Raw genomic sequence first — 22,613 nt, 5'->3', positions numbered from 1 at the left:
CAAAGGCATATTTTGGGGTGGGAAATTCTGGTTCCCTCAATATGTATGCGTATTTTGCGATTCCTCAGTTAGATTGTAAACTCCTTGCATTATACATTCTTATTCCCCAAAGCAGTATTATGTACATAATAGGCATTCAGTAAGGACTTGCTGATTGGTTAGTGAGTATAGGTGAAGGTTGGATGGCCTTAATAACAAGGCCAGTGAGCCTGGGGACTTTTTCTAACTGAGCATGTCTAGTGTTGGCTCGGTCATCTTATTTTCCTCCCAGCCCATCCTGCAGTCCTGAGTGACAAACTGAAGTAGCAAAGAGTTTCCCAGAAAGGGTCTGGCACTTACTTGGTGGTCTTAGATGTGGATTGAGAAACAGAACAGCAACATACTCTGCTCTGTCTGAAGCACTGTCTGTAGAGTTTCTCTGGAAATCTCTGAGTTGCAAAGACTCTTCTCTCCTGTTTCTTTCTCCTTCTTCATAGTTATCATCCTTTTTCTCCCTATCATTTGTATGTGTGTGTCTGCATGTGTGTATAGTTGTATAATTCGGTGTTCATCTAGTGATTATATCTTTGTAGGGGCCAAAGATATAACCAAGTCATGGAGAGAAAGAAAATACATGAGTTAAAATGACATATATTCTGGAACAAGGCAAATACCGCATACGAGTAATAAAGCAATAATATAAGAGTTCTAAGGGGGTAGAAATTACATTCAGTAAATCTGGAAGCATACTTGGAAGAGGTGGATGTTAAGATGGACTTTGAAGTACGGGTGGGAGTTCTTATTGGCCTTCCACAAATAAATACTTCCCCTTCAATAACAAAATTAACACATTATCATTGAGATTTCTATAGAAATTATGAAGTCAAAAATAAAATGAATTAAATTCATCAAAACCTTGTCTAATATCCAAGAGTGATAATGAAAACTATTTTTTTTACTTTATTGTCCTGTAATTTCTTTTATAAGTACTGTATTCCACATACTATCTGATGTTCTGTATCTATGTTATCTAACATTTCATCAAGAACATTTCCTCCATGTTAAAAAATGTTTTTGTAAGCTTTGATTAAATGATTGCATAATACTGCAGGGTTTTTCCATGCCTCCAAGCAATTCTGTAGTTCTCAGTGGATGCTGACTGGGTGTCTTACAATTTAATTCAATTCTGACACTAGTGTCAGATCACATAGGTTTAAGGGCTCCATTCCACAGGATTGCCCCCCTCCCTTCAGATGCCAATCATAAGTCCAGATTGTTACCTGCTCTTTTGACCAACTGGCTATAAATGGAGGTTTCCACACCCCCCTCTTGAGATTTGATTAATTTGCTAGAGGGGCTTACAGAACTCAAACATTTACTTACATTAACCTGTTTATTATAAACATTTACTTACATTTATGTGTTTATTATAAAGGGTATTATAAAGGATACAGATAAACAGCCAAATGAAGAAGTGCATAGAGTAAAGTATGTGGGAAGGGGCATGGAGCTTTCATGTTCTCTCTGGGTGTGCCAATCTCCCCATACCTCCATGTGCTCAACAACCCAAAAGCGCATCGAATCTTGTTGTTCGAGAGGGCTTTTTAATTTTTATTGAGGTAAGATTAGTTAATAAGATTATATAAATTTCAGGTATACATTGTAATTCAATATCTGTATACTCTATTGTGTGCTCACCACCAAAAGTATAGTTTCCATCTGTTACCATATATTTATGCATTTCTCCCTCTCCTATCTCCCTTCCCCTCTGGCAACTCCATTCTGTTATCTGTATCTATGAATTTGTTTTTGTTAGTTCATTTGTAACTTTTTTTGTTTTATATTCCACATATGAGTGAAATCATACAGACTTTGTCCTTTTCTATGACTTCTTTCACTTAGCATAATACCCTCAAGATTCAACCATGTTGTTGCAAATGGCCATATTTCATCTTTTTTATGACTGAGTAAATTCCATTGTATATATGTACCACATCTTCTTTATCCATTTATCCATTGATGGACGGTTAAATTGTTTTGTTTATTTTTAATTTAATTTTTTTAAAATTATGCTGTTTTCATCTTCAGTGTCCCTGCTTCCCCTTCTCTGAGGTGAGGGAGCCTGAAAGTTCCAACTCTCTAATTACTTGGTCCTTCTGGTGCCCAGCCCCATACTGAGGTTATGTAGGGGCACCACCCCAAGTCACCTCCATAGTATCTAAGCTCAAAAAGGGCTTCTCATGAATGACAAAAGATACTCCTATTACTCAGGAAATTGCAAGGGTTTGAGCTTTGTGCTAGGAACCAGGGACAAAGGCTGAATATATTTCTTATTATGCCACAATTGTTGTTCCTTCATTCTTTATTTCATTTAATCATTCAAACAATATGCATTGCCAGCCACAACCATTGTTGTATTTTAGGGTCAAATACAGTGCCTGGCACTTATTAGCTACTCAATAAATATTTATTGAATTAATGAACTGATGACAAACACTGCTAGTCAGGTACCATAATTCAATCAATCATTTTCTCCAATGCTGAATAAATGCTGAACATTTAGGATTTTTTTCCCATTGGTATAACCAGTTTGTCTTTGTGTGTGAGCCTTTAATAAAAAAGAAATTCATTGGATGGAATTGAAAGTGGGAGAGATAGTCTAGGCAGATCACTTAAAAAGATTATACAGAAGGATAAAAAATATGGGACAGCAAATACTTAAGTTTGGTTCGGATGAGGTAGGGGAAAAGTGAGAGCCAGGGCTCAAAAGTGTTAATAACTCCCCACATTTGTACACGTTAATAATTTACAGAGTGCCTTCAGGAACACCATGTTACATATTTTTTACGGTAGCATCATCTCTATTTTACAAATGAGAATATTCTGAATGACAGTTTGAATTGATCAAGGTCACACAGCCAGCAAATGGTGGAGATGGAATTGGGTTTGAACAATATGGTTAGATTTGGGGTTTTATCTTAAGTGCAATGGAGAGTAATTGGAAAGTTTAATTCATCTTCATTATTATTATTGTTGTTATAACTTTTTATTTTCAAATAGCTTATGACTTTCAAGAAGTTGATAAGTAGTATGTGGGGATCCTGCATGACATTTATGTAGCTTTCTCCTATGGCAATATTATACGTAACAATAGCACATTGTCAAAACCAGAAAACTGGCATTAGTACAATATTATTAACTTAGTCTCTCAACTTCGTACTAATAACATTTTGGAAGGGATCATTCTTTGTTGTGGGGGACTCTGCTGTGCATTGTAAGATGTTTTGCAGTATCCATGGCCTGTACCCACTAGATATTAGTGGGATACTCTATTGTGACAACCAAAAATATCTTGCTGATGGAGTGAATATGAGAATTAATGAACAGAGAAGTTTCAAGGATGATTTCAGGGTTTCTAGCTTAAACCAGAAGATGACACTACTTAATGAGAGAAATATGTGAAAGATCATGTTGAGCATGAAGGGACCAAAAGTTTTGCCTTTTGGGATATCGATTTTTTAAGGGGGTTTATTAAGAAACAAAAGCCTCAGAGAAAACCCTTGACCCTCCCCGCTTTCCTGCCCAAGAGATTCAGACAGAAAAATCTGTTTCAGGAAGGCAATCTTTTGGATGGTCTTGTTAGCCTAATTTGAATTAAGTAAATAGGAGGGCTTCAGACAGGCACCTGTTAGCTAGATATCCTATGTCCCATTGTTCCTGAGTTGCCTAGCAAGAATTTTTTTGCCAGGTATGTTCCGCTCTTTCTCAACTACCTGTAAATTGTTCATTCTCACTTTTGAAATCTAACACTCCACCCTTTCTCCTTTGTCCAAAATGTCCTATATACCCAATGTTGCCTCACTGTCTTTGGAATTTTCATGCATATGTGAACTCCCTATGAGCATGTGTTAACTTTTGATTTTCTCCTGTTAACCAGTCTCTGTTAATTTGATTATTGGCCCCATAGTAACAACTTAGAAGGTGGGAGGAAAGGTATTGTTTTTTTTATCCCCCACAGGCACAAAGGATAAATTTGATTGTGTGGATGTTGTGACTTTGGGAAGCCAGTGGGCCTCCGAGATGCCTAACATATCTAATAGGCAGTTGCATATAGAATCATAAGCTATGGGAGAGATTAGCGCTATAGATATTGTACAGAAGCCTGTTCTTTGTATAATTTGAATGAATGCTAGATACTCTTGGCACGCACAGTTGTAAGTTTAATTTCTAGGACACAAGTTACTATCCCCACCACTTAACGCAATAGCTGGTGGTACACAGGGGAAGGGGCTAGGTAACCTGGTTTCTCAAGCACTGGGCAACAATTGTATGAATGTTGATATAAATGAATATAAAGAAGACATATAGACAATAAACTCAAAATGTCCGTGTACCTTTTAAAATCGATTCTTGAGGAATTGACATCACATATCCTTGGGTGGACAGATATAGCTATATTTTTTCTGAAAATAATTGGAAATGCCTGAATTAGAGCTCTATACTTTTGGTGATGGTGGTGGTAGTGGTGTTTAGGAAGGGTGGGTGGCATGACCATGGTGAACTCCTTTGTGAGAGCCTTCTGACATTGTAGAAGAGAGGCACTGCGCTCTCGCTTGCTCGCGCTCTCTCTCTCTCTCTCTCTCTCGCTCTCTCGCTCTCTCGCTCTCTCTCACCCCAGAGGACTAGGAACTTAACATACTCCTCCATTGTACATAGTAAAAGCAGCTGGCTGCATCTGGGCCTCACTCACTTGAACTTTGCTGGGGCCAGAGAGAAATCCCTATGATAGACATATGGTCAGAGTTTAACCCATGCCTCCTTAGTGGTCTAGTGGATAGAATTTGGTGCTCTTACCATTGTGGCCCTGGTTTAATTCCAAGTTAGTGTTTATCTCATGTTTTGTTTGCTATGGCCATCATGAAAAGGAAAAAAAAAAAAAACCTCTCCTTTTTATTGTTTGCTCCCACTGAGGGGTAAAATGCTGAAGCTTCTCCTTCCCCATTTTCTTCATCTTCAGACATGTGGCAGTTGCCATCTTGTGTTCAGGCTCCATCCCAGCTCCATCTTCCTCTAGGAAGATCTGCCACTTTTAAGTTCAGGTGTTCTGAAGCCAATCTTTTTACCTTTTGAGCTTTCCAACTTTATTGTGCATATTCTCTTTTCATTTTGTTGTTTGTGTTTGTTGACCTTAAGGGGCACCCTTTAAGGAGAGGATCTCAGGCCTCTCAGAGAAAATAAAATGCATTCTATGATTTATTATAAATTAATTTTAAAATAGTTTTAAAGAAAGTCTAACAGCATGCAAAGCTTTGGTCATCTGAGCAAAATCCTATATTAGTCCATCTGCCAAAAACATAATTTGGATCAAGTTTTTCCTCTGAGTCTACATTATACCTGGGACATAAAAGCTAGTGTTTTAAAATGAAAGCTATGAGATCTGTTTGTATGTTTATGTATATCTATGTATATATGTTCTAGATGTAGCATATTTCTGCTGAATGTGATCGTTAATTTGTAATATTAAATTGGCTTAAACAAGCAAGTGCTTATATGAGAATTCTCAAAATATAACAGACTAACCCAAATGCTTTTCAGAATCACATGATTTGGAAAAATGTTTGATATTAAAGCTGGTTCTGAATTTGGTTTGGTTAAATAGGCATATCTTTAGAATAATCAGCATTAAATAAAACTTTTTTCCTACTTGGGTTTATTAGTCAAATAACATGTTATTTCTGTTGAAAAATTTGTCAGCAAGAAAAATAACTTGGTGTGGTAAAATTTTCATAAGTAATATAAACCTAATTGTTAGGAACAAAAATTAAATAAATGTAAATAGGATAAAAAGTTCCTTTTAGTTTAACTCTTTAGTAATAATTATATTGTATGTATACTTAAATGGTTTTCCAAACCATTTTGGTAACTCAAAACTTTAGAATTTTACTAAGTTAAAGGATAAAAATAATCAAATATCTATATATTTCCAAATAATACGGAATACTGAAACATTGATTGCTAGATAAGTCTAAGTTTACCTACTTTTGACCTCTTATTACAGAGAAATGAAACAATTAATTTAGATCTGCTAATGAAAACATTTTGTGATTTGCCAGTAAAAGAATGTATTTCTAAAGGTTATGAAATAGATGTATAGAACTCTCCTAAATTTGCCAATCTGAAGAATGCTAATTGCATACTTTTAGTTGTCACAAGAAATTAAAGTTCTAATGGTTATAAATTCTAATTAATATGGAAGGAAATGATGTGTATTTTCAGTAAAGGGAGGTACAAGGTATGGAAATACATTTTTAAAGGAATTAAAATAAAGTGGTTTGTCCTAATTAAGGTTGGTTATTTCTGAATGAGCAAGAAGAGACAAACTAAGAGGGACTAGAAGAGTTGTAGAAGTCTTGTGGAAAAAGAATCCTGAGTAAGGGAATTTTATGCATGGTCAAGCTGAAAAAGATTAAAATAAATTTAATAGAGTAAGTTAATTTAAGTATCAAAAGTAAGCTGATGCAAAATTAGAGTTGGGTTTTGTTCCTCTGCTAAATAGGACAAAGGTCTTGGACTATTGGTCTGCTACAGAAAATGTTTTCTGCCTAGAAAACAAAGATTCTGTGTTTTATCTAAATAATTTTCTGCGTTTTATGTTGTCTTAATCAGGCCCTTCGTTACCTAAGAAAACTGAATCTCCACAATGGTAAGAACTATTTTGCTAATAATTATGCAAACTTCTGTATTTATATTTAAAGTTTTCTATTGTCACTTTGGGTAAACGAATAATTTAATATTGTTTCAAAATAATATGATCTGTTAGTCAAGCATATTTGACAAACTTCCTAGGGTTCAAGATGTAAAAGGAGACTTTTCTTAACCTGAGGCTGGGACCCAACATTTGCATTTCCCTGATGGCTAATGTTGAAAACTTTTTAATGTGCTTATTTGCACTGGCTCTTGAGAGCTGATTATAGGCATCTCTTTCCAATTCTGGTAGCATAGAGTTACCATGTGGCCCAGCAACTCTACTCCTAGGTACATACCCAGGAGAATTGAAAACATGTTCACACAGACAAAAAATTATACAGGAATATTCATGGTAGCATTATTCATAATCAAAAAGTAGGAAAAAACCACTCAAATGTCCATTAACTGAAGAATTGATACAAAAAACTAAGAATAGAATTACTATATGACCCAGCAAATTTCTTCTGAGTATTTACTCATAAAACTTGAAAATATTTATCTGCAATGATAATATGCATTCCAAAGTTTGTAGCAGTATTATTCCTGGTGGCCAAGAAAAGAAAACAACTGAAGTATCCTTTGACAGATGATTGGATAAAGAAAATGTGGTACATATATACAATGGAATATTATTCAGCCATAAGAAGAGATGAAATACTGCCATTTGCGGCAACATGGATGGACCTCAAGATAATCATGCTAAGCGAAATAAGCCAGACTAAAACAGTTGAGAACCATATGATTTCACTCACGTGGATATAAATCTGAAAGCAACAAATGAACAAGACAAATAGAACTCATGGACATAGACAACAGTTTAGTGGTTATCAGAAGGAAGCAGGGAAGGGGAAGCAGATAAGGGTAATGGGGGTCAAATATATGGTGATGGAAGGAAATCTAACTTTGGGTGCTGAACATACAATGCAATATACAGATGATGTATTATAGAACTGTACACTCGAAAACTATGTAATTTTATTAACCAATATCACCCCCAAAAATTTATTAAAAAATAAGTAAAATGTTTTCATCGATTTCCAAGCTCTACAACATGAATTCCCTCAAGAAACTCTTAATATATGCTTTCTTCTCTCCATTTCATAACTTTAATAGACTTATCTTATATAACCAGAATTGAGGATAGTGATCGATCTAATATTGGCCCAGTTGAGAGCCCACTGTGGGCTCCGGCTATTTAGGAAGATTCGACCACTGGTGCATTTGAATCACCCCCAAATGGGCTCTATTACACTGGCCTTCTTTAGACTGTAATCTCATGCAAAGGAATGACTCTAAATATTACAATAAGTTGGGAAGGGAGAAGAGGCCCACAGTGTCACAGTTTGTAAATTGAGAACTTTCAAAATGACTGAATACAATGTAAATCCCATTAACTAGGATGCTGAGTAGGCAGGTTTAATTGACATGGCTTTTTTATTTGATTTTTTTTTAATAGTTGCTAGGCATTTAGGGAAAAGCCTTTTGTGTGACCTCACCTCCACATTGTTGTTGGTTTTTAAATTAACTTTTATTGAGATATAATTGACATATAGCATTATATTAGTTTCAGGTATACAACATAATGATTCAATATTTGTATATATTGCAAAATGATCACCACAGTAAGTCTAATTAACATTGATCACCATAGTTAGAATATTTTTCTTGTGATGAGAACTTTTTAAATTTATTCTCTTAGCAACTTTCAAATATACAATAGAGTATTATTAACTCTAGTCACCATGTTGTACATTACATCCCTGTGACTTATTTTAAATCGAAAGTTTGTACCTTTTGACCTCCTTCACCAATTTTTCCCACCACTCAGCCTCAACCTCTGGCAACTTGTATGAGCTTGGTTTTCTGTATAAGCTTGTTTTTTTTGGTTTTGTTTTTGTTTTTTAGATTCCACATATTAGATCATACGATATTTGTCTTTCTCTTTCTGACATATTTGACTTAGTATAATGACCTCCATCCATTGTCATAAATAGCAAGATTTCATTCTCTTTTTTCCCCCCTCTTTAATTCCATTCCCCACCTCACTTCCACCCCTGAACTATGGATGTTGCCGTTTCCCCTTAAGAACTGGATCTCTGAAGGCGGGGCATCTCCTCCCACATGCTCAGCTCAGGCGTATACCCAGGGCCTGATGCATCTGGGGCCTGGTGCACCTGGCACATCCGGTGCATCTGGGGCATCCAGGGCCTGGAACACCCAGGGGAGCCCGGCACACCCGGGGTATGGTCTATGGCTCCACCTGGGGCACAAACCCAGGACCTTCTGCGTGTAAAGCAGACATGCTAACCACTACACTATGGAGCCACCCTCAAGATTTCATTCTTTTTATGGCTGAATAATTTTCCACTGTATATATACATCACATTTTCTTTATCCATTCATCCACTGATGGACAATTAGGTTGTTTTCATATCTTCGCTATTGTAAATAATGATGCAATGAACATGGGAGCACCACTTGCTGACCTTGTTCTGAAATGCTTAGCTCCTGCTTTAGGAATTGGTGCTGATGGAATTGGGATCTCCTAGTTGAGGAGTTGGGCTGGCAGAGGCCTGAGTGCTCCTCTACTGCAGGCAACAGCACCTTCCATTCAGAATACTGAATTTGTAGCTAGACTTGGGTTAGCTGACAGTGTCCTAAACCCAGGAAGGCTGGAGGGTGAAGGCAGGTTGGCACACGCAGAATTGACAATGGTATGCGTCTTTCCCTCCAAACTATTGGCTGAGCAGAAATTGAGTTTTAATGAATTTGAACCTAGTTTGGCCAAACTTTCCTTAGCATTAAAGGCTAATATATAAAGGCAGTGTTTGTCCAGAGCTTCAGTAACTCTTATGTCCCAGCAAGACAAGTCACAAACCCCCTTGCCAGAACACCTTTTTTAAAAGCTTTACTGAAATATCATAGACAATTAGTTTCTCATATTTATAGTGTACAATTCAATGAGTTTTTTTCAATTATAGTTTAGCATACCATAATATATTAGTTTCAGTTGTATAGCATAGTGACTAGAGATCTAACTCACAAAGTGATCACCCCATTAAATCTAGTACCCTTCTTCCCTCTTACATTTATAACATATTTTCCTTATGCTACACTTTATATCTCCATGACTATTTGGTTTCTGTCCATTTGTACTTCTTAATCCCTTTTCTGTTTTTCACTGTCCCCCCAACCCCTCCCCTCCCGTCTAGTAGCTGTCAAAATATTCTGTTTCCGTTTTTGTCATTGTTCTTTAGATTCAACATGAACGTGAAATCATGTGGTATTTGACTTTCTCTATCTGACTTACTTCATTCAGTGCAATACCTTCTAGGTCCATCAAGGCAAAATCTTTGTCCAACCCCTTCCTTTTAGTCTGTGTGTGTCTTTTAATCTGAAATGAGTCTCTTGTAGGCAGCATATGTAAGGGTCTTGTTTTCTTACCCATTCAGCCACCCTATCTTTTGGTTAGAACACTTAATTCTTTTCCATTTGAGGTACTCGTTGATAGACATGTAATTATTACCATTCATTATTCATGTTTTTGATATATGTTTTTTTCTTCTTCTTAAAGAAGTCCCTCCAACATTTCCTGTAATACTGGCTTGGTGGTAATGAACTCCTTTAGCTTTTTTTTGGGAGGTGGGGAGTCTGGGAAGCTCTTTATCTATCCTTCAATTCTAAATGATAGCTTTGTAGATACTAGGTTTTCATCACTTTGAATATTTTGTGCCAAGCCCTTCCATCCTGCAGTTTCTTTGGAGGAATCAGCTGCCAGTCTTATGGGTGCTCCCTTGTAGGTAACTAACTGCTTTTCTCTTGCTGCTTTTAAGATTCTCTCTTTGTGTTTAACCTTTGGCTTCTTAATGATGATGTGTCTTGATGTGGGCCTCTTTGGGTTCATCCTTTTTGGACTCTGAGCTTTCTGGGGTTGTATGTCTATTTCCTTTACCAGGTGAGGGAAGTTTTCCATTATTATTTCTTCAAATAGGTTTTCAAATTCTTGCTTTCTCTCTTCTCATTCAGGTACCCCTAGGATGCAGATGTTGTTACATTTAATTTTGTCCCATAGGCTCCTTAAATTATTTTCAATTTTTTTTGGATTCTTTCTGCTTGCTATTCTGATTTGGTGTCCTCTGGTTGGTTCCCCATCCTCTATATGGGTGGTTTGATCCTCCACTTTATACATTCTGTTGATTCCCTCTAATATACATTTCATCTCAGATAATGTATTCTTTATTTCTGACTGGTTCCCTTTTATAATTTCCATTTCCATTTTTTGTTTTTTCTCTCTTTTTAAAAGTTATCACTGAGTTCATCTACACTTCCTCTAAGTTCATTGAACATTCTTATAACCAGTGTTTTGAACTCTGCATATGTTAGATTACTGGACTCCATTATTCCTAGATCTCTGTTCTGTTCTCTCATATGGTTTCTGCTTCTTTGTCTTCCCATTTTGGCTGCCTCTCTGTATCTGTTTCTATGTACTAAGCAAAGCTCCTAAGTCTCCCAGTCTTATTAGCATGGCTTTGTGTAGTAGGTGTCCAGTGGCACAGTCCTGAGAGGGTTTCAACTGCAGGACAAGTTTAGCCCTAGCCTGTGTCCCTCCAGGACCACCTGTTAAGATTCAGCAAGCAATCCACAGATGCTGTGCTTATAGTTGCCACAAGAGGCCATGCCAGAAGCCGAGGCCAGCTGCCACCAGCTGGGGGTTGTAGCTGCTCAGCAAGGGGCACAGGACTTGCTGAGGACACAACTGGATGTGGCTTGGGTGGGGCCGCAAGTTGGGGGAGGCGGAGTTTCAGGGATTCCTCTAGGAGGAGTGACCTCTGTTATACAATTTGATGATGGCTCAGTTATGGCAACACTGCATCTACACACTGGGAGGGGGAAGGAGAGGAACAATGGATACCCACAGCACTTCTTCCTGGGAGAAAGGCTGACCTCTGGCCCTCGCTCCAACAACTCTGTGTCCCCCTATAAGTCTCTGGTGCCCTGCTAAGCAGCCGATCTGGTGCTGGTGCTCAGAGCGAGCAAGTCCATCACTGCAAAAGTCCACTCATGGACATGGCCCCTTTAAAAGAAGCATCTGCAGCTGCCGTAGCCTGTGTCCCACTCAGCCGCTGAGGACCATGCAGCCTCGCATCTTCACCCTCTCCCACCTTTTACCGTTGCAGGATAATTTCTTATTTCTCTCTCTAGTTGTAGGGCTTCTCTTCCTCTAGACCGCGGCAACTCTGTTTCCTATTTTCTCCGTGTTTCCGTCACAATGTTGGTGTGGTCACAAGAGGAGTTGTACAAAGTCTCTATCATCTATGCCATTTTGCCCAGTCTCACAGACCACCTTTTTAATTCTCGAGAATTTTGGGGATGAAGGACCCCTTAGGTATCCTTGAAAGAAACCTTCTAAAATCCAATGTGCTTCTGTTGATTATTTACTTCAGAATGAAGAGGGGCTTTTCAAATAGGGGGCTGTTTCCCTCAATCTGACTTTGAAAGGGGTTGAGTTTTTTTATCATGTTCAGCTTCCCCCATTACCAAGGTGACACTATCTCTAGTGAGGAGCGGGCAAAGCAGCTGGATAGCTGATAGTCTGCTGTCAGGACACTTAAGATTTCTTTTCCTATTACCAGGCAAAAAATTAACAGCGAGGACACAGTGCAATGCACTAGCTAGTCTTGCCCCCAAGATCTGGAAAATAATATTAAAAGTGGGAGAATAAAAACAAAGCAATAAGCCTAGTCAAGAATTTGGCACATAGTCCACTCTAAGGGTGAACTGGACGGAGGGAGCACAGTCTTAACTTTCCTAAGATATTTTACAATAAGGAAATACTTTCTCCTATTGTGATTTAAAATCTCAATAGCACACAGACTTGCATGTTGTTTTTCTAATATGGTATTGACTGTTCAATATACTAAACCAATCCCTTTTTTCTCCTATGATAGAAGATTGGGTATAAAAATAGTAGGGACAAGGGACTTCTGGTCAAGATGGCAAAGTAGGTGGACGCTGTGCTCACTTCCTCTCACTACCACATCAAAACCACAACTAAACTACAGAACAATTATCATTGGGCATTGCCTGAAGTCTGTCTGAACAGAAGTCCAACAACTGGGGACACACATAAGAGGCCACCTCAAGACTGGGAGGAGGGGCAAAGACGTGACAGTAGAGAATTAGGAGGAATATCTTGGCTACTGAGGACCCCCAGGAGGAGTGAGGGGTCTTGGCCCCACACTAGGCTCCCAAACCCAGGGTTTCAGTGCCAGTAAGAGAAGTCCCTACAATCTCTGGCTGTGAAAACCAGCAGAGATTGTGGTTGAGTGAGACAGAAGGCTGCGGAAGTCTCAGACATCTCTTTTAAAGGGCCTGATTATAGATTTACTTGGTGACAGACTCACTTGCTCTGAGCTCCAGTGCTCAGTGGATAAAGAGGATCAAATATATGATAGCTGAAGAAAACTGGACTTTGGGTGGTAAACACACAATAGAATATACAAATGCCAAATGATAATATACACCTAAAAATTATATAATTGTATTAACCAATGTTACCCCAATAAACTTAATAAAAAAATTTTAAAAAGTTTAAAAAAATAATGGGCAGAGGACCTTAATAGGCATTTCTCCAAAGAGGAAATACAGATAGCCAATAGACACGAAAAGATGGTCAACATAACTAATCATTAGAGAAATGCAAAACCACAGATGATTGGATAAAGAAGCTGTGGTACATAATATACAACGGAATATTACTCAGCCATAAGAAGAGATGAAATACTGCCATTTGCGACAACATGGATGGACCTCAAGATAATCATGCTAAGTGAAATAAGCCAGACAGAAAAAGTTGAAAATCACATGATATTACTTATATGTCGGATATAAACCTAAAAGCAACAAATGAACAGGACAAACAAACAGAATATTGTCCATGGACATGGACAATAGACTAGTGGTTACCAAAAGGTGGGGGGGAGGGGGGAGGGGTAACTAGACGAGGTAAAGGGGGTCAAATACGTGTTGACAGAAAGAAATATAACTATGGGCAGTGAACACACAATGCAATATATATGCCTTACTCTTGAATTGTATACCTGAAACTTACTGGATTTTGTTAACCAATGTCACCATAATAAAAATAAATTTAAAAAAAAATAAATACATTCTAATTGAAAAAAAAATTACCTCTAAACTTTAACACCTTTGAGCAGATTAAGTATGCTTTTGCTGTCCCATTCGTTGTTACAGAGAAATTCATTCATTTGAACATTTATGTCAGAAACCATGCTGTTTTACTACATGTTAGATGACACAGGGAATTATTATTGATTTACTGAGATAATGGTATTGTGGTTAAGTAGGAAAATGTCTTTTAAGAGTTGCATACAGAAATATTTAACATCAAATTGTGATATTTGTAACTTACTTTCAATATCTCAGCAAAACCCCCATATTTGAAACAAATAGGTCAAAAAGCTAACATATGTTAAACCTGAGTGCTTCCCTTTACTTTTTTTGAGTGTGCAAGTATTTTCATGGTGAAAAAGGGGGGAAACCCCTATGTATACATTTGGAGGATGCTTTCCAGGAGCTCAGTCTAATGGGGGAGACAGAAGTAAAGAGATAAATAGAATCCAGAGTGATAGGGGAAGGCTGGGGTACTCTGGACCTACAGAGGAGTCTCAAAAGCAGGCTGATTTGGGGAGGGTATTTGAGGAATGGTTGACCAGGCAAGGGTGACTCTTAAGCTAGTTCTTTTTAAAATCAGTTTTACTACAAAAGTGATGCCTGCCCACCGTTGAAATGAGTAAGACAAGCTGCATGCAGGGAGAGATTGGCATTGCAGGCAAACCTCATATCAAGTAACAAAATCAAGAGAAAGAACACGGAATATTGAGGAGACAGAAAATAGTTCTCAGGCTACAGAGGATGCTAGGAGAGAAAGTGACAGGGTATATGTGATTAGAGAGGGTTCAACCAGGGTTTGAACTTTACCTTGAAGGCTATGGAGAGCTACTGAAGGATTTTAAATAGGGGACTGACATGCTCAGATTTGTGCTTTAAGAAAGTCCAGTCTTCCAGCAGTGAGGAAGAAAAGTGACAGTGGGGGTGAGGAAACACAGATGACATCAGAGAAAGGGGTGCCTGGTATAGTGTCCCCAGAGGAGGCACCCTCTGTCAATCATCAGCCAGGAGAGGACACAAACAAGGTGGCTTTTTGTGATGTGCCACTCACAGGGGTGTCTTCCTCAAATCAGCTGCCAGCCTGAAGGGAGTCCTTTATGGTGCGTCTTTTTGAAAAGTGCACAAAGGTGCCCACTGAGTGTGAGAATTACACAAAAGAGCTGCTCCACTGGGCTGATACAGCCCTGTACGGCTTGGTTTGGCACCTCAAGTCTCACAGCCCAGCCCTGACTTGGTTCAGTGCCACATGCCTTGTGCAACTACACACAACCAATCTGGAGTCACATTGCTTAAGTTCGAATCCCAACTGTGTGACCTTGAGGGTGGTACTTACAATCTGCTCTGTGCCTCTCTTTCCTCATCTCTAAGATGTATCCTGTGGTCACTGTGTGGACTAAATAGCAATGATGACTATCAAGCACTTAGCAGGGTGTCCGGCACAAAGTAAGTGTTCAAAAACTCTTAGCTAATATTGTTTCTAAGAACCTTCTTCTGAATAGGCTTTAAGAAGTAAAACCAGTTTTGAAACAAGGCTCGCAGAATTATGTTGACTTTCTTACCACTGGAGTCTGTTTCGGAATCAGAGTCACTGTCACTATCGTCAGAATACTTCTTGTGTTTTCTTTTAGATGATTTTTTCTTTCTCCTTTTCTTGGACCTTTCTTTTGAATGACTAGACTTCTTCTTCTTCTTCTTTTCTTCTACATAAAATAAAAATAAGAAACTAACTTCTAAAGAAGCATTTCTGGGCATCAATTTTATTATATATGAAATATGAACGAGGAAAAGATGATGGGTAAATTGAGTAAAAACAAAGTTTAATATTCAACATAAACTCATTTTGTAACTTCCCAATATAAAAAAGCTCTGTATTTAAAAGATACCTTCTGAAGTAGAAGCTGAAGTGGTGCTTTTCTTTGGCTCTTCATCCTCTACTGGTGTATGTTCATCAGAGCTGAATTTAAAGAAGATGATTGTAAGAATCAGAAAAAGGATGAAACATGGACTATGGAGTAAAAAATATAGACTTAAATTTTTCAATGACAAATGATTGTCCACGAACCATTAAAAGCAAGCACTGGACTGCTTTTCTAAGAGTACAGTTCGAGGATAATAATATAATTATCATAATGTATTATATAACCATCATAATATAATAATCATTTACACTTGCATAATGCTTTAGACCATACGAAGTGCTATTCAAACTGAAATAAGCATGTAAGATTTACATTTTCGGAAGAAACCACAGGACAATGTAAGGAAATAGGCTCCACAGGAAAAGATGAAAGAAAGTGGAGATAAGAAGACTGAGGGAAGACGTCATAATTTATTCTATGTGTGTAAAGGACATATGGCAGAGCAGCAACTGTTCTTTCTCCCCAGAGCAAGAAGAACCTCACACACTACAGTATAAATAGATTTCAATTCGTCGTGGAGAATTTTGAAAATGAGTTATTAAAATTTTAAAATAGTATAAAATAGGATTTCCATATCATATAATCTTTTCATCTGGAGATCAGATTTGGAATAACCCTAGAAAATTATTTTAGGGTTCTGTCTAACTCTAATTCTATTCGGGTTGTTATTATTTGTAAGAACAAGTTTCTGATAATAATGCTTTACCACCCTGTCAAAAATTACAAAGTATACCTGTGAAGCATATTGTCTCAACTCAACCTAAAGTAGACATAGAAATAGAGGGAAGAAGCAGCTTATAAATACCACCCAACAAAAAAGAAATAGGTAAAGGAAGCATTAAGCCATCAGATATTATTGGATATAGGGCAATTAACTAAACAAAACCATACTAGTACATTCATTTTTAAATCCTCTTGTAATGCTAATATATGGCATGCAATCTGCTATTAAGTTGAGAAAAAAATATTTCAAAATAATATAAATGTATTATTTAACATCGAACCCTTCTATGAATAAGAAATTAGCACCTCATGAATAATTTAAAGAGAACAATTAGCCTGCTAAAATCCACTGGCAACATGTTTTAGTTCTTAGGTATGTTCTATGTTTTCAAAACCTAAGGGTTATAAGAGGATAAATCAGAAGGAAGAAGAAAAGTGTGAGATGTACTTAAAGTTCTTCACCTAATAAAAAATTTAATAGACTTGAGATTTAACAAACGTTATAACATTTTAAATATGTATTTTTAACAACTTACTCTGGTTCAGGATTGTATTAGTTAGCTAGGGCTGCCATAACAAAATACCACAGGTTGTGGGTCTTAAACAACAAAAATTATTTTCCCACCATTCTGGTGGTTAGAAGTTCAAGATTAAGGTACCACCAAAGTAAGTTTCTGGTGACACCTCTCTTCTTGGCTTGTAGACTCCTGCCTTATCCTTTTGTCCTCCCTTGGACTTTTCTCTGTGTACACATAGTGGAGGGGGAGGGAAAGGAAGGGGGAAAAGGGAGGTGAGGGAGAGAGAGATCTTTGTTGTCTCTTCCTTTTTTAATAAGGCTATCAGTTCTTTTGAATCAGGGCCCCATCCTTATGCCATTACTTAATCTTAATTACCTCTTGAAAGGCCCTATTATCAAATACAGTCAGTCACTTTGAGGGTTGGGGCTTCAAACTATGAATTTGGCAGGGGGAACACAATTCAGTCTATATCAAGGATTCTCTAGAGAAAGTCTTCACACTTTAGGAGCTCCCAATTCTCCAATCCTCTCTCACTTAATCTATCAGAAAATATAGGCATGTAAATAATTCAATGGCTGAATTGTTTAATTCATATCTATCTATCTATCTATCATCTATCTATCTATCTATCTATCTATCTATCTATCTATCTATCTATCTATCTATCTCGTCTATCATCTTCACAAATTCAATAGGTCCAGTTAAGTCCAGTTATCCCTTTACATTTTAATCTTTAAAAACTTGGTATAAATGTGAACTCAATTTTTAGGATTTGATGTTCTAATATCAAATGCTAGGCTACTGTCAGCCTGAGAGGTTGGGCCAGAAATGCAGCCTTGGAGGGCTGTCAAGTGCATCATCTTTTCTGCCATACCCACGACATAGCTCCTAACTGCTCATTTCGCTTTCTACAATATGACAGAAACAGTTTTACATTTGGAAATAATTTCATTTGTTCGCACACATTTATAAAAGAAAAAAGGAGTCTGTTTTGGTTTGGTTAAAACTTTAGTTTTCAGAAACCCGGGAATTAGTAAAGCCAATTTTTAAAAAATGAAGCACTAGAAGTAGAAAATAAATGGAGCTCTGAAAAGAAAAAGTTCTATGTGACAAAAGTTGTATTCAATGAGATTCAGGGTTTGTTCCCTGTTTTTCCTTTCATTCCTTTCTGGAAAAGGAATATATTGTCTATCTGTTCTTTGGAGAACATTAAACATTTCTTTTTATTATGTTTGTCACTTTTTAAAATTTCTGCTGTTACTCATAAATGGGAAAAACTAACAGGCTCAATTCCCCGAAGTTTAGTTGTTTATGTCTTTATTTGGTTTTTAAAAAATCTTTACAAAATAAGTATATTTGGTTTCATTGTTTGAATGCATTATTTTTTTTTTTACTTTTTTTTATCCAGGGGAAAAGGTATTATACTTATGCACAGTTGGACTCAGAGGGTCTCCCAATCAAGAAGCAGGCAATCTAAAAGTAAACATACGAATAACAGTTCTTTGAATATAAGAGTATAGGGGTCAATGGGCCTGCCGGACTGTAAAGACACACAGTGCTTATGATGCAAAGCATAAAATTAAGGCCCTATATTAATGTACTGCCTTGACATCTGGGGAAACCAGTAGGGCCTCCAATTGCATAACTGCAAATTCCCCTCACCACTTTGCTCCTGCAGATGAGGTCCCTTAGCCAAATAACCCTCTTTATCAAAGAGACCAGGCACACTTCCAGATTATCCCTGGGTAGTGGATCTCATTTGACAAGTGTCAGGTGTCCTGTGTTCAGCCTCCCCATAATCCTAGGGAAGACAACCCTCCTTCACCAATAGGGTGAATAGGAGACCACACTGTCCCTGCTGCTACCTGGTTTCATCTGTGCTCGTAAGATAAATTATCTTCTACATGCACAAATGCAAATTTCATCCAAGCTATTCTTACACCTTTTGGTTAAGATTCTAAAATAACAAGCTGTTTGGTTTTTGATTGACACAGACTGGGGGCACCTTTCTGAAACATTTAACTTGGAAAGGCAGGTCTCCACTGTAACTCAGGACTGTTTTTACTGTTTGTCCTCCCAGGCATGAAACCCTAATAGCTAACATGGAATGTGTCTTATGTTCCAGGTACTAAATCATTACAACACTAAATACATCAGTACTATTTTATCCCCTTTTACAGGTGAAGAAATGAAGCTTAGAGAGTTTAAGGAACTTATCCAATGTTTTGACTTTGTTAAATTAACATTTGTTAAGTGGAGCCCAGGGTGCTGGATGGTAAGCTTAAGTTCAACAACAGACTACAAGAGAAACTGAAATAGAACAGTTTATTACTTACAGGTACTGGAAGAGCCACACGGGGAGGTCAAGGCAGAGTGCAGATAGAAAGACAGGACCTGGGGCACATACCTTTATTAGGGTCTGTGGGTGGAGTACTTTGGGTTCCTAGGCTAGGACAAGATAGATCAATTTAAACCGAAAGAGTAGGTTTTTGGTAAGCCCCAGGGGTCTTTTCTAGGGGGCCCATACAGCATACAGGTGCTGGGAGGCAGCTGATCACGAGGGCTGCTGGGGAAGTCATATCAGGAACTTACATTTGTTTGTGACTCTGTGGGCTATCTAAGGCACGTGCTTGCATGAGGGGGATAGTGTCATTTTAAGGTCCCAGCAAACCACTTGGCTGAACAAAATGGATGCCAAGGCAGCAATACAATGCAGTAACTTAAACTCTCCACACCCAAGGTCACACAGGTATTATGTGGCAAAGCAGGGCTTCAAACTCAAGCAGTCTGAATCCAGCGACTATCTTCCTCACTATGCTTTATTACCTCCCACTGCTGAAAGAAAAAAGACTCGTGAAGATCTCTCTCAACTTGTAAATTCAACTTACCCCTCAATGCCTGGAATGTTTTTAAATTTCTCATTTTTAAAAACACATTCAAGGCACTTAGTATGCTACCTGAGACATTCAATAAACATGAGATACGAATAAATACACAGCAATAATTATAACTCTTTTCCTTCTCCTTCTTAAACTATTTTTCCACTCCAGTACTCACTTTCCCTAGAGGATAATTGACCTCATCCTCCCCTCATTCCTCGAGGTCAAGATTGAGAACACTTAACAAGATCTTTCTCAAGGTAGCTTCCTCAGCAGTTTAGCACATCACTTTCCCTACATTCATTCAATCATGTATTGAAGGAAGGTTTTCCCGTTTTTCAATTTAAACCCTTAACCTCAATCCTTTCCAATTCCCAACAAAGAATTTCCACTTACACATCCCGTTATCATCTCAAGCTGATTTGTTCATTCATTTAACACACAATGGCTGAGCTCTTACTAAGCGATAAACATTGCGAATTCTGTGATGAATAACTCACAGGGTTCTTTCTTTCCACTAAGTCTAGTGGAAAATAGAAACATGTTCATAAATGATAGTACAAAGCAAATAAATGCTATACATAGGTCTGCGAACCTGGGCCATATCCGCTAAAAGACCCGAGGTGTAAAGGGGTGGAGGAAGATCAGGGCACTGTCTGAAGGGGCTCAAGGATGAGTGAGAATTAAAGAAGGAAAAGGGAGAATAAGGGGCTGCCATGGATAGACAAGAAAAAATGAAAATGGGCGCAAGGAGGGCAAAAGGGAGCGAAATGCAAACGATGAAAAGCAGGGTAAAAGATGAAACGGACTTAGAAGCCCGATGCACTCCTCAGAGCGAAGGCGCTTCCTTCTCACATATCCTCCTTGTCCTTTTCCAGGAGGCTAGGCCACCGGTTGTCGCTCCCGCAGGGACCGCAATAGGCGGCCCGAAGAAGCAGAAACGAAGAAGGCGCAGCGGTACCGAGGGCTGCTCTCGCGAATGATACCACCAGCCAGAGCAGTAGGGCCGGTTTGGGGAGCCTTGGCTGAGGCGTCCCCGCTGATGCCCAAGGCCATTCGGGTCCCCCTGACCGAGAGCAGAAGTGCTAGAGAGAGCAGCGGTCCCGCGGGGAGCAGGCGGACTTGCTGCGCTCCGGGCTCTTGGATGAACTGGGATGCTTCTCCCTGAAGCCCGAAGCCTCCCTCCTGTTCCTCCTCCCGGCGGCGCGCGAAACAACGGAGTCATTGTTGCTGCGAAAATAGGGAACACTCTCATGAGCCTAGGAACCCACCTGATTCCCAGAACCAGCCGCTGCGCAACCTCCCAAAGCTACGGAAACCACGGAAACCTTTCTGGGTCCTTCGGTAAAATCTTTCCCCAGGCCTACGTGGCCTCCAGCCGACAAGAAAGGAGCGTGTGTATCCGTGTAAACAAGCCGATGCTGCAACCAGTTGGAGGCATTTTTCCGGTTCCGCATGGGGCTCGCCAGGTCCAAATTGGACCAGAGACCATGTCTTTCTCAGCCTTGTACTTGAAATAACTGAAGGGAAAGATGACAGACCAGAGGGTATATTTCAGAATGGCCATATCAACAATACAGATAATTCTACTTGTGTTTCAGGTGCTTTCTGTGCATGCATGTTACATATTCTATACTATTGGGTGCTACTGTGTCTCATGTATGTATGTGTGTATACATAATGTATGCACAAATATGTGCATACACATGTACATATAGAATATATAGGAATGACTCAGGTTGAATTACGTCATAGTTATATGTGGATTTTCAACTGCCTGGGAGGCTGGCGCCCCAAATCCCATTCCCATTGTTCAGGGATCAACTGTACATATTTTTTGAGTCTATCTTCAATTAAAAGAAAAATCAAAATGAGATAGGAAGAAAAGATACAAAGTATTCAAAGTATTTCCTAAGCATCTAACAGTGTGTTTATTTTAAAGTTGTCAGATTTAGCAAAAAGAAAGATTACAGTAGGCCCACTTACGTTTGAATTTCAGATACACAATGAATAACATTTTAGTATTAGTATGTCTCATACAATAATAATGCAACATGATATTTGGCTCTTACCTTTAGTTCATTCTATTCTCTGCTCATACATCATCTTTTCAGAGAGACGATCCCTGACCATGCTATCTGAAATAGCACACTTACCATTCTCTATTCCTTTACAGTTTATTTTTTCATAGTACTCATTAGTATCTGATATTATATATTTAGATAATAGATACACATGTTTATTGTATGTCTCTCCCTTTATAATCTAAGTTTCATGAAGACAGACTTCATTTTGATGATGACTGGACCCATAGTGCCTAGGACATTGCCTGGCACAGAGTAGGTACTAAATGGTATGTATTTAATGAACATATGAATGAATGGATTTTTATTGTCAGGGTTTATAGTGGTTTCATTCTGTCACATATTCATATTCAACCTTCTTGTTTGATCTTAGTCCTCCATTTAAATAGATAGGCTCACTACAAAATATCCATCCTTAATTCTTTATTTTGACTCATTTTTTATTTGATTTGATTTCATACTGCCAAGTAATTTTTCACAAAGAACTCTTGGGTAGTATATTCCTTCAATTTTCTTTTTGTATTTGAAATAAGCTACCTGTTGCTTTTTTTGGTAGATTGTAATTATTGTTAG

At 38.2% G+C, this 22,613-nt stretch overlaps 1 protein-coding gene across 1 annotated transcript in view; it reads right to left on the bottom strand.

The window, feature by feature from the left end:
- LOC105304266 (rhox homeobox family member 2-like) overlaps window positions 1-21,307 on the bottom strand; it is a 28,159-nt gene extending 6,852 nt beyond the window's left edge. The window contains exons 1-4 of the transcript XR_896980.2: window positions 21,228-21,307; window positions 15,801-15,871; window positions 15,477-15,617; window positions 10,740-10,758 (exon numbers count right to left, since the gene is read on the bottom strand). The gene's annotated coding sequence lies outside the window, so the exon portion shown is untranslated. Of the gene's footprint in view, window positions 10,759-15,476; window positions 15,618-15,800; window positions 15,872-21,227 lie in introns of the transcript that reaches the window.
- Between the last annotated feature and the right edge of the window lie 1,306 nt (window positions 21,308-22,613).

The sequence above is a fragment of the Pteropus vampyrus genome, unplaced genomic scaffold (assembly GCF_000151845.1).
Source record: "Pteropus vampyrus isolate Shadow unplaced genomic scaffold, Pvam_2.0 Scaffold335, whole genome shotgun sequence".
Taxonomy (NCBI): domain Eukaryota; kingdom Metazoa; phylum Chordata; class Mammalia; order Chiroptera; family Pteropodidae; genus Pteropus; species Pteropus vampyrus.
Note: the sequence above shows the minus strand (reverse complement) of the source record. Positions and strands in the feature narration are given on the sequence as shown.